Source organism: Alexandromys fortis, unplaced genomic scaffold (assembly GCF_014885135.2).
Source record: "Alexandromys fortis isolate MF-2015 unplaced genomic scaffold, M_Fortis_MF-2015_v1.1 scaffold_34, whole genome shotgun sequence".
Lineage (NCBI taxonomy): Eukaryota > Metazoa > Chordata > Mammalia > Rodentia > Cricetidae > Alexandromys > Alexandromys fortis.
The window spans coordinates 12,928,294-12,942,172 of record NW_026067933.1 but is presented as its reverse complement, the minus strand read 5'-3'; the positions used below and the strand labels follow the sequence as shown (position 1 = coordinate 12,942,172).

The following is a 13,879-nucleotide window of genomic DNA, read 5'->3' as shown; positions in this document are numbered from 1 at the left end:
CCCTGTGCAAAGCCAGCTCTTTGGAAAAGTCTTCCAAATTCTTAACTATAGCCAGGAATATCTCTGGTTCCTTCCACTGTGTTTCTTTGAATTCATGCCCCACAAAGCTGTAAATCACAGTGGAGCCACAGTGGGAAGGTAATCACAGTATTTGTCTTTGCTAGATTTTTTTCCCTCTCCTCTTTTCATTCCTGCCTCTCAGTGATGGAGCTATTAAAGTTTTACATAGCTTCTGTTTACCCTGACACCCTGTGCAGAATGCCAAGAGTCTTGGCTTCCTGCCGAACCAGTATGTCTAAGACCGTTGAGTTGAGGAATCGTGGAAAACTGGGTGTGTTATTAGAAGAGGAGTCCCAGTTGATTCTTGCTTCTCCATTTGTTAGTTCAAATCAATACATTATTTCATTATAATCTCTGCAAAACCTCGAATGTGCGTGCCTGGCAGGCAAACCCTTCAGAGAGACTAGGATCTTCCCCAGACAGAGGAGAGCTCTTATTTTTATTTTTAATTAATATAAAATGTGCATCCAAACCAGAGCCTTTGATACCCAAAGGAGTCTGTTCTAAAGCCTTCAGCAGCATGTGGTACATTATCGTTTCCAGGTCTGCATCTTTCAATACTGATTTGATATTCCTTTGAAATTCATTTGGCTTGGGCCAAACTAACCCTTGAAAATGAAAGAGTTGATGGAAAGAAAATATTTTATTCAAGAATCTCTCTGGTTTATACTATTTTATTTCTTAGCAGACTAATAAATTTGGACTCTACAGTTTTTATCTCTTCTCCATTCATTTTTTTACCTCTACCACCAAATATGCCAGTAAACTCAGTAAGAGGAACATTATGCAAAATTAGCTGAAGGACACCCAGCTATTGCTTATGTTCTTTGTAATCCCCCACTATGTATCTTTCAATCACTTCTGCAGTCTATACAGCCATCCTACATTCTTTCTCCAGTCCTGCCTTATTAATCGGCAGCAGGCCTGGCTCAGAGCCCAGAGGTAAAGATAATAGATATTTTGTAGGAAGCAAGGATTATTAGGAACAATATTTACAATTTTTAACAAGATAGTGAACTTATATAACTACTCCTTTATGCTATCTAACAATCCATGTTATTGATCATCGGTATTTTTATGAATGCAGATAGGATTGTTTCATTTTTTATTAATATCAAGTGAACTTTTCAGAGGGTGTCCACAGATTTGAAAATATGTCCATATGTTTAAACAAAACAAAATACTGAGCAGGAGCCATAAATACTTATTTATTGTGTGCTTTATTATCTCTTCTGATATATTTCTTATGCTGTTGAGGGGATAAGAGAAAAGTATCTTTGCTCACAGAACCTCTAATACAATCAACAAAACAATGAACACCTCGAGAGAACAAAGTACAAGTCAACACAAAAGTGAACCTCAAGACATTGAAAATGAATTACCTAGTCTCCCAGGAATAAGGTACTCAATGCTGACAGAAAGACTTTTGATGAAAGTCCTTTTCAATTCCTTCCTGGCCCTAGGTTTCTGTGATACTCTATTGTCTCCACTCAGATACACAGGGGGGAATTACAAAGAACATAAACAATAGTTTGGTGTCCTTCATAATACCTACTTACTCTGATTTAGAAAACTGTCCAACTCAGTGAGCAGTGATCTGCCGAGTTTCACCACAATGCAGTGGTATGAAATGCTATAATAAAATGTTATAGTATCATGATTTTTCACTCTGCTGACATGAGCTACCACCACAATCATTAAAAGTCATTGTTGTCAAACTAATATAAATTCTTAAGTTATTTAAACACACTGTGGTAGTTTGAATGAAAATGGCCCCCATAGGCTCATAGGGATTGACTTTGTTGCAGTAGACCTGACCTTGTGGGAGGAAGTGTGTTACTGGGGGTGGCTTGTAAGTTTCAATGCTCAAGCTAGTCTCAGTAGCTCTCTTTCTTTCTGCTGTATCCTGATCCAGATGTAGAACTCTAGGCTCCTTTTCTAACACCATGCCTGCCTGTGAACCACCATACTTCCTGCCATGCCACCTAGGGAATAAATCACTGAAGTGAGCCCCAGTTAAGTATTTTTCTTTATAAGATTTTCTGGGAGGTAGGAGGTCCTTGGACTCCCCACAGGGCAGGGAACCTGGTCTGCTCTTTGGATTGATGAGAAAGGGGGAGTTGATTGGGGGAGGGAGAGGGATGTGGGAGGCAGTGGTGGGGAAGAGACAAAAATCTTTAATAAATAAATAAATTAAAAAAATAAGCTTTTCTGTGGTCATGGTGTCTTTTCTAAGACACATACCCAGAATATAATTTAACAGAGCTTTTAGATGTATAGACAATTTATGTTGGCAGAAATACTGTTATCGTGTAGGAAACATTAAAAAAACCTAAGCAATATACAGTCTTATGTAATGGGAGCTTTTATAAAATGTTATTAAGAAAATTCAGAGGAGAATACATTGAAAAGTTTCAGTTTATTTTTAACTCGCTATACACTAAACTCTATAGTAAGTCCTATAGATAAATGAACAATAAATCTGAGCTAAGCCGTGACTAACAAACAGCTGTAGAGTGTTTGAGACAATTTCTCAGAATTATTTTATTACTGATTTGCTGTCCTCTTTCATGTTGCACGCGTTCAGTGTGAGATTTGTCTTATTCCTCCTGGTTTTGCTGTGGGTCTGTGAGTGCTCAATGGATACCCCTTAAATGAATGATTGTTTTTAACAACATAATTTATATCCACAGGTACATTGTTATCACCAGGTCACCCTGTGATAATAAAATGTACTGTCATAATTTACACACTGCCTGAACACTGAGGCTTCAGAACCTTTGATTTATCAATCTTGAATTTGGCCTGTTAAAGGCATCATAGTGTGTTGAATCACTTGTGATTCACATTAGATCTTATAGCCATAATTCAGAGCTGTGATAAAAGAAACCAGAAGGAATTTCTTTTCTACTCTTCTTCATTGCTGTCTCTGTTGTCTACTTTTCAGTTACTCCTTGTCATATTAAAAAACATAAAACTGAGGGTTTATGCAGACAAATAAGTAGCAGTTTATCCTTACTTTGGCTGTGCTAAATATTTTGAAGAAATCAGTATTTGGAGTTTGTAAAAAACATTTTGTTTTTCTCATCAGGAAGGCAAATAGACCAAAGGCAAATAATGGCTGGAACTCAATGAAAGGAATAGCAAGTTGTTTTTATCAGAAGAGCATATCCCATGTTTTAAAATGTGTTACCTTTCCAATAAAGATCTAAGCAGAAGATTCTCTCGCTTCTGCATGGAGTTAAAACAAATATGTTTTCTTAAATGCACACAGTTTTAGCCAAACTGAGCAGTGACTCTTAAAAAGGCGGATCAAAGAAATGTGCTATCCATACACATTCAGTGCTACTGTGCTTAAGCATTTTGTAACTTTAAGTGTGTTTAATCCTATAATCTGATGATGCAGAAGATTCTTTTTTTTTATCAAATAAACACACTACAGAAATTGGAGAAATCTGTTACATGCATAGCAGGGTGTTTTCAAAACTTTGGTAAAGAACAAAATCTCATAGACGTTTTAAAAGTATAAACTATGGGGGGACCATATGAAATCCTTGTGATTGAGCAACTCTGGAATGAGGCCCAGTAATTTGTCTGTAACCAGTTCCCACGCAATACTAACGCCAGTGGGCTAGGTAAAAATCCTTGAACACCTTTGCATCAAGGCCATAATATACGTATACAACAAGAGAGAAAGAACAGAAAAGCAGATAAGGTTATTGAACAAAGTTTCTTGTAGGACTTAAATATTCTGTTGTTAAGGCAAAATCACTATGCAGTGACTTTTTTATGTTCAAATACAGGAACTTCCAAGTTCTCATATTTATTTAATCCATGTAGGGAATCTGAATAGATTACTAGCAACTGACTTGTGTAACCTACTCATCATGTGAAGTGCCAGAAGTAAAATTGAGAAGCAAGTTATCTAAGTCTTCATACACAAAGTCTGCAGCAGAATCCATAAGCTGGGGTTTTCAAAAGGACAAAAACCAGAATTAGGGGATAGCTGTAAAATTCTGGGTAGATATCCCCTACCAGATTCCTGCATGATAAAATAACAAACACTTCTTGAGTTTTGATGCAGAGAATCTGGATGCTGACCTACTTCTCCAGAAAGCATGACTGATCAAGTCTGGCAAAATGCTCTGAGGTGGAAAAACACTTGATGACATAAGAGGCAAAAAACTATTTCTAAGTTACTAAATTTCTGTTACCTGCATGTATTTATCCTGTATTTCCCATCACAGGGGTTTTATGAAAGTTATAACAAAAATGTCAAGCTAAGAAGATAGATAACTGAGTTTGAGTAAACTACAGGACCATCATTTCATAATAAAATAGTGTGTTTAGAGAGGGCAGACAAACTATGTGTTAAAATGTTTAAAACTCATCTATTAAAGTACATATGTCATAAATAGCTGTTAAGTCAGCAAGCATGGGAGCTGTAATTTCCTTAGTGGAAATAGTTTCTAGTTTTTTTCTTCTTTCATTCTTCTCCATCACTCCCTCCTGGACTTACACAAAGTCCTAGAGAATTGAGCTAATATAAAATAGTCAGTAAAGAAAACTAGCTGTATGTGTTTTTGCTGAATAAACAGTTGAAAGTTGTTTAGTTATTTTCTGTATCATTGATTTAAATCTTGAGGTTGCTGTCCTTGATACTCTGTAAACAAAAAAGATGATCAAAGACAAAACTGTCTTCTGATGCCACCTCTTTTGGACTATACCCCACATGCTGCTCAGGTTTGCATGACTTTTCTACCCAGGTAAAATCTCTGGAACGTTGCTTCAATTTTAAATACGACATTTATCTGATCTCTATTTGTACATTTATTTGGCTTTCTGTATAAATCCACACTTACCCATCAGGTTTTAACCCTTTCTATTTCCTCATCATGAAATTCACATTTTTATTGGCTATAAGATAGATTGTCATTACTTCTATGAGGTAATAAATGTAGTTATAAAACACTTGAGAAATTATAGGTACTAAAAATAATGTTTTCTTAAAGAAATATTTTTTAAAAGTAATTGCATATTTCTTTCAAAGCTAGCAAGAACTGAAAAAGAATTAGCAGAAGACAACTCTAATTCCAAAGACAAGAGGCATTGCAGTTTCACCTCCCGTAACCTCTCAGAACAAGAGAAAGGATATCAACTGTCACTCAGCATGTTCGTCTCCTAGCTAAGCTGATTGTCACCTTTGCATCTCTATCCATAAAAGCTTCACAGCCATCTTGCCAGTATTTTTTCACATTATTTTGTTCCTTTGTCACTAGAAATTGTTGACCTTTAGAGTTGTCCAACTAAGACAGGCATTGAGCAAACAGGTTCCAATTATGACATTCCTCGTGCCTAAGAAGTTACCAGGGGAAGACAAATACTCAAAAGAAGCCTCAAATAGAAACTGTATCAACACAAGCATAGGCGAACTGTTGAACTTGTATCTATGCTTCTTGTCTCTAGGCCATTTCCCAGCCAGTTACAAAGAACAAATTAATTAAAAGAGAACAATATCTTCAATATGACAGGTATCCAAGACTTCATATTCTATATTAAACACATATATCATGTTCCACAATATAGTACTGTACCTACAGAATATTCTCTGTTAGTTTCCAAACCAGGGAAAGGAATAGATACTGTTTTTAATATTATTTAAATATTATCACATAGCAAATCACACAGGTCTTATAGTTGGAGTTATGCCATCCAAACCTTACCCAGCTTTCACTCAAAATATTTATCTCTGAAAAAGATCAACATTCTGAGATGTTACCAGTAATCTGGATAGTAGAATTTAGGTATTTTCCCCAAAAATATCAATAGTTTTCATTATCCATAGTCCATCCATTAGAAATATCCTAGCTACCCATGACTTAGATGAATTTAATGCCCCACAGACCCAGCAGAGTCTTAGATTTTCTCTCGTAATCTTTGACTATGTCTTTCTTTAGCTATTATTCCTCTTACTGTAACATTTGATGCTTACATATTTCCTATTTGATTCTAACATTAAATTTCACTTTTAAGTAAAGGTTCATATATGACTGGTATGGGTAGATTATTTTAAATATAAACTGTTCCTGTAATCCATTTAGAAATCACCAATATCTCAATAATTTCTAACGTGTAAGTCATAGGAAAAGGCAAAATTAATACATAGAGTAGGAATACTCTATCTGCACTGAGTGCAGGTTTTATCCAACCTGAACCTTCAAAGCCTAGGAGGAAGTGTATCATGTATCTTGCCTCTTAATATCCATAGACTTATATTTGTAATTGCTTCGGAATAAGTTTTATCTCCACATTACTAGGAATATGGAAAGAACAATTAAATTAACACATAATTTTCTTAATTCTTCCAGACAGAAAGACTCAATCTCGTTATGCCATGAGTCCTTACAAACACACCTCTGCACAGCACACTGCTGATGAGCCAGCTAAATGCCAGATGAAGAAAGATAAATATCAACTCCTAAAGTGTGGGATATTACGTTTCTCAACTGCTTTGTGAAATTTTTCTGTATATGTGTTGCTTTTATTGGCTAATAAGTAAGCTGCTTTGGAAGATATAGATTAGATAGATAGATGATAGATAGATAGATAGATAGATAGATAGATAGATAGATAGATAGATAGTAGCCAGAGTCTGAGAGACACCATGTAGCTGCCAGAGGGGAAAGATGTGAGCTGCTATCTGGAACATTGCCACAAACATTGTGGTAAAATATAAAATAATGGAAATGGGTTAATTCTAGATGTAAGAGCTAGCTAGCACTGTGTTCAAGTGATTAGTCAGGCAGTGATTTAAATAATTTATTTTCTGTGTGATTATTTCAGTTCTGGGGAGCCAATAATGAACAAGCAGTCTTTTGCAACAAATTGGTAGTCCAACATGTGCTAGCTAAATCCACATAAAACATGAGAGAGCTTGGAAAGGAATTCTAGACACTAAAGAAAAAGTTTAATGGCATTTTTGTTTCAGCTGGTTGCATGCCACAACTTCCTTAGGAGAGGTCTTCCTGATACAGCAGTAGCAGAAAAAAAAAAAAAAAAAAAAAAAAAAAAAAAAAACAACAGTTTTGAAACAGTGGCTTCCTGGACCACTGCCAGCATAAACTCTACTCTTTTGGTATGTCCAGCTATGGAGCATTTAAATGGGGTTTGTGAGCAGAGTGCTACAACTTGCTTAATGGCAACACAGACCTGCTGCGACACAACCCTGGATCTGGGGCAGAGAGAATGGCTCTCAGAGGTAATGAAAGGACCTCTGACATGTTGGACTTGGTAGAGCCAAAAAGCAAAGCAGCCTTAGTCCTAGTAATGCCACTTAGCATTTTAAGAAGCACTACTGGATAGAAGAGGATTTCAGATACACAATAATACAGATTCAGACATGAAAGACCTCTAAATAAGACACAGTATGTTTAAAAATGTACATAAGCTTGGGAGAGAAATGAAAATAGTAAAGAGACAGTAAATGTAACGTGAAAGCATACAGTCACAAATTAAAGGGGTAAAGATAAAATAAATATTAAAATTAAAGAAAAAGTAATGGAGTAAGAAAAGTAAGCCATGTAAAGATTATGTATATTATTGCATTTTCTTTGAACTTTTTGACTGTGAAGGAGCTAAGTACAGAGAGATATTTCATTGTATAGGCTGATAAGCTAAGCCTACCTATATATTTTAAAGGTAACTCGATTCCAAAATTGGGTCTAAGAATTTATTGTTTTAGAAAAGAGGTTCTCCTTTTGTTTCAACAGAAGATGAGAACCTGTGGATTAATTCCAGACTAATGTGGTTTGATGAACCAAGATCCCCTGAAAGGCCAACATAAACACCCCCAAAAATTATTTCATCAGACAAAAAGCCATAAGCAGTTTGGAGAGAACTATGCCCAAATTAACTAAATGATTGTTTATAAATGTTTGTTTGCATTTAAAGGGGGATATGATATAGAGATGAATGCTTTGCGTTGGTATAGATCTTGGTTTATTGATAAAAATTTATAGTCAATTTTGTTATAGGTATATTTCTGCTCTTGATTAATGTATTGTGATTGAGCAGCTCATTTAAAATGTAATGTATAATTAAGGAATACAGGTTAATAGATAATCATTTTTAAGAGTCAAGTTTGTAGTCATGTTAGTTAGGTTTTCTAGATATATAGAGATATATTTCATTTAGATAGATATTCTTCAAATCTTTCAGAGACCTTTAGAATATGGAATTTAAAATGTTTTTAAGAACTTAAGACTTTTCATGACAGTGAGACACATCTGCTCCCAGCAGCACCAATTCAAGAGCAAGATGGGCATCAAAGAGGCTCCTCATGGTGTTTATTAGTCATTTGGCCAAGAAACTGCTCTTGCCTGGACTGCTTGAATGGACTTCAAGGACCCACAGAAAAATGACTGATGAATTTGCTTTAAAAAGTCAAGATCAGGAGCAGAAGGAGAGAGAGCACAAGCAAGGAACTTAGGACTGGGAGGGGTGCACCCATACACTGAGACAATGGGGATCGGGAACTCACCAAGGCCAGCTGGCCTGGGTCTGAAAAAGCCTGGGTCAAAACTGGTCTCGCTGAACATAGCGGACAAGGAGGACTACTGAGACCTCAAGAACAATGGCAACGGGTTTTTGATTCTACTGGACCTATTGGTTTTGTGGGAGCCTAGGCAGTTTCGTGGATGCTCACCTTACTAGACCTGGATGGAGGTGGGTGGTCCTTGGACTTCCCACAGGGCAGAGAACCCTGATTGCTTTTTGGGCTGACGTGGGTGGGGGTCTTGGTTGGGGGAGGGGGAGGGAAAGGGGAGGCAGCGGTGGGGAAGAGACAGAAATGTTTAATAAATAAATAAATTAAAAAAAAAAGAACAAGAAGAAGGGAAAAAAAAAAGTCAAGATGGTCCTTCAGGTTTCCTGCTTCATGAAAGAGTCTGCCAGTAATTCTGCAGTATACAGGAAAAGGTGACTGACAAACTGCCAATATAGCCATGACTTTCTTTGAAATTTTCTGCTTCGTGGAAATGTCTGCTGGATACTATGGGCCTGTAGGCTGAAGATGGATACTCCAACGATGCAGAACTTTGGGTAACTGTCCAGGCAGTGAGATGTCTCCGTCATTTCTAGAGTTTTGGACTTTGCTTACAATGCACTTCCTGTTAACTTAGGTAATAGTATATCTTTCTGGGGTCTTTGATGGAGCTGAAGAACAGATAATTATAATTATAGTTTTCCTTAGTTATAATAAAAGATAAAGTAGATATAAATGTTGTAACTTTAAATTTTGTTTGACACCTGTTTTGTTACTATGTAATTTTACTATTTTAAAATTTATCCTCCTGGATATTAGAAGTAGACAAGATAGCTGGGCAAAAGTTGGGGGTGCAAGGGGGGGGATGAGGGGAAGGGAAGATGGGGAGAGAGAAGGGAGACAGGAAGGATTGGGGAGAGCTTGGGGGAATGAAATGGTTGAGATTGAGGAAGGGTGGATATGGGAGCAGGGAAGAAGATAATTAAGGGAGCCATTTTAGGGTTGGCAAGAGACTTGGCTCTAGAGGGGTTCCCAGGTATCCAAGGGGATGTCCCCAGCTAGGTCTTGGGCAGCAGAGGAGAGGGTGCCTGAACTGGCCTTCTCCCATAGCCACACTGATGAATATCTTACATATCACCCACCATAGAACCTTCATCTGGATATGGAAGGAGACAGAGACAAAGACCCACATTGGGCACTGGACTGAGCTCCCAAGGTCCAGATGAAGACAGAAGGAGGGAGAACATGAGCAAAGAAGTCAGGACTGTGATGGGTGTGTCCATCCACGGAGATGGTGGGACTGATCTAATGGGAGCTCACCAAGGCCAGCTGGACTGGGACTGAATGAGCATGTGATCAAACTTAACTCTCTGAATGTGGCTGACAATGAGGGTGGACTGAGAAACCAATGATAATGACACTGGGTTTTGATTCTACTGCATGTACTGGCTTTTGTGAGAGCCTAGTCTGTTTGGAGGCACACCTTCCTAGACCTAGATGGAGGGGGGAGGGCCTTGGACTTCCCACAGGGCAGAGCACCCTGACTTCTCTTAGGACTAGAGAGGGAGGGAGAGGGAGAGTGGGGGGAGTAGGAGGGAAATGAGTGGATGGGAGGAGGTGGAAATTTTTAATAAATTAAATTAAATTAAAATCTTCCTTTTCATTTAGACAGAAAAGAGGAAGTGATATGAAATTCCCCTCTGTATGCTATGATTGCCATTGATTAGTAAAGTGCTTTGGTCCTATATCAGGGCAGAACAGAGTTAGGCAGGAAAAACTAAACTGAATGCTGGGAAAAAGAAGGTCGACTCAGTGAGAAGCCATGGAGCTGAAAGAGGAGAAAGATGTGAGCTACCAGCTGGAATCTTGCTGATAGGCCATGACCCTCATGGTAAAATATAAAATAACTGAAATGTGCTAACTCTAAATGTAAGAGCAATATGTATAAGTGATTGGCCAAGCAGTGATTTAACTAATACAGTTTCTGAGTGATTATTTCTGGTCTGGGCAGCTGGGAATGAATGAGCTGCCTCCTATTATACTCAACCACTCTCAAAAAACATATAAATGAAAATTAGTCATTGATTTCTCTTTGCAGTGTTTAAAGTTCATAATCTTTTCCAAGAATGTGGTTTATTCACCTCTTCCAAATAATTCATGCTGCAGTGGTGAAATGTTTATGTCCTCTCTGCCATAAGTAAGTTTCTGAATTCAATTGTTTTTGGAGGATGAAGTCTAAATTTTCTGTCATCCTACTATTTCAATAGGTTCATGAGTCCAAAATAAGTTTAGGAACACAGAGAAATCTTCTAAACAGAGTGGATGCTAAAATCTATCATATGAACCAATAAATATATGTATATATACACAGATATATGTACATATATATATATATTGTATATACATTTCCATTCATTATGCATGGAAATCTTAATTTCTTATGATTGGAAAATTTTTTATCTTACTTTTTATTGAAGGTGTCAGGCAATCTTGATCATTGAATTGTGAAAAGTCAAGTGATTTTTAGTTAACTATCAAACTTCTGAAAATTCAACATGTAAGCTGAAGTGTAAGACAGGGCAATAGTGCAAGCACAAACAAGCACTACAAACTCACAAAACCAAAATTGGCCAAAACAACCTGTCAGTAGACCAAAAGCATGGTACCTAATGATGCTCATTCCTAGGCAATCACAACACACCAGTAGGGACATCCAGTTTCAAAAGGACGAACCAAGAACGTTCCTGTGACAGTTTAATTTACCTAACCCCACTAAACCCCCCTGTCCCTTTTAGAATAAAGAGCCTTTACATCGAAATCTCTTGGAGTCTGTGTCATTTGTCTTCTTACTCCCTGCTCTCTGGAAAATGGGCATCATACAACAGAAGCAGCAACAAGCTCACAACAGAAGTGAGGATTCTTCATTATTTAAATCATAATTCTTATCAATGGGTCTAAATTTCTTAGAATGACGGCTATAGTTTAGATTATTTATTGTTCTGTAAAGGCTCATTGATGTCATAGGCTCAGTGTAGTAAAATCTCAGGGTTCCAGTCTCATGAGTGGAATAATCTTGTCTCCTGGGAAATTTCCAGATTTGGTAGAAGTACATTAGGTCAAACACCATTGGGCATCACAAAAGGATCATGATCATTAATCAGTCACATATGCAATGTTTCATGTAAGTGGTTCTGCCATCTGCTATGATTTTTCAAAACAACCAAGAAAATGGAAGTATTGGCTCTTGAATGATAACTGTGAGCTAAATGACTTTTTCTTGATAAAATGTACAGCCTTGGGGGATGTCCTATAACACCAACCAAAATTATCATAAATAATAAAAATGAACAGATGCACACTATAGTTCTTTTAAATGGAATGAAAAAAGTAGGAGGATATCCATCACACAAAGCTAATTACTTTAATTCTTAATTTGTTAAAATTTATTAATATGAGGTTAGATACCTAAATGGTCCACTCCTTGTTTATGAAATACATAGTATCTATTTAACAACCTATTCTGTAGTTCATTTCTTGTTTGTTTATCAAATATATAAGAAGTTTTTTTTTTTTTTTTTTTTTTTTTTTTTTTTTTTTTTTTTTTTTTTTTGGTTTTTCGAGACAGGGTTTCTCTGTGGTTTTGCAGCCTGTCCTGGAACTAACTCTGTAGACCAGGCTGGTCTCGAACTCACAGAGATCTGCCTGCCTCTGCCTCCCGGAGTGCTGGGATTAAAGGCGTGCACCACCATCGCCCGACTAAGAAGTATTTTCTTAACAATAACAAACAGCAGGTATGTCCAAAATTATTCAAATTGTGCATTTTAATATATCGGTTACATAAATTTGTCAGAAATCCCTATATACACTGATTGTATTTGCAGACTATACTGTTCACTCTCTAACTTTCTCTCTCTCTCTCTCTCTCTCTCTCTCTCTCTCTCTCTCTCTCTCTTTCTCTCTCTCTCTCTCCTTCTTTCTCTCTTTAGACAATACCTGTCAGGCTAGATACTTGCTATAGTTGTTCAATGTTTTTCATTGAAAGAAAAGGTACTTGAATAACTTGATTCTTTAAGAGCAATGAAACATTGGCTCAGGAATTCGATTCACTCATTAGTCAGGCAAGGAAAAATAAGCACTCACAACTATATTTGGAAGAAGTGGATCATTATACTGAACTCATGAAAATTAAATTCCATTTTGAAAAAATCCTATTGTTTCCTGTCAGAATCTGAGAAACACCTTAATTTGTCAGTCAATGCTCCTTTTATGAATGAATGGAGAAGCTCATGCTATAACAGGTAAGGGATAATTCTACAAGGAGACTCCAAAACAAAGCGAAAATAATTTGATTTGCTGAAATAATAGAAGTTTTAAGAAGTTTTACATTTTTGTTTATAAAAGACAACTTCAAATTCTTGTATCATTCCATGGTCTTTGTTTGAAACTAAGTAATAACACTTAGATTAGAAGCAACAATTCTTACTTTTGCTGTTTAGCTGGGGTATAATATGACACGAATCAAAGATATATAGTAAGTTTCTACGGAACTTTCATTCTGTTGTACTGTCTCTAAGGTTGTATTAGGGTGTTGTAGGTTACATGCTATGCCGCCTGTGGTGGATAGTTTTATTTTTCAGTTTTACATATGCAAAGACAACTGGGAAGGGAGTCTCTGTAATGAATTGTCTAGATTCTACTGGCTTTTGGATATGTCTGTGGGATATTTTCTTGAATATGTTAGTCAAATGGAAGACCCAGTGACTACTAGAGACTCTGTTACTCTGCAGCACCTAAGCTGTGTGAGTGGAGACCATCAGCTGCGTGAATATACGTACTTCACTGCTCTATTTCTAACCACATGAGCAGCTACACAGGCTGGACTGTAACCTGAAACTGTGAACCAAATGACCCCTTTCTCCAAGTTGCTTTTCACTGAGTATTTTAAATCCCAACAACAGGAAACAACAACTACAAAAAGAAATACCCCCAAAATCTGAAATACCATCTTATTCCTGTTTTACAAAAAACAAAATCAAACTATATATGTAACCTATTACCTACTTCCTCTCTCACTAACACATACACATATGCACACACACAGTATATTAATTCACATATAATTTGAGCTATGTTTCTCATATTAGGAATGCAATGTTCTTCTAATGAGTACATAACCTGATTATGTATACTCGTATTTTATACTGTCCACTAAAATATTTGTAGATTAAATGATGGCACACTCTGTCGTTTTTAAATCTTCCATGGGACTAGCAAGTA

At 36.7% G+C, this 13,879-nt stretch overlaps 1 protein-coding gene across 1 annotated transcript in view; it reads right to left on the bottom strand.

The window, feature by feature from the left end:
• Positions 1-13,879, bottom strand: part of Thsd7a (thrombospondin type 1 domain containing 7A) — a 402,007-nt gene that overhangs the window by 282,767 nt on the left and 105,361 nt on the right. The gene's annotated exons all lie outside the window — the stretch shown is intronic.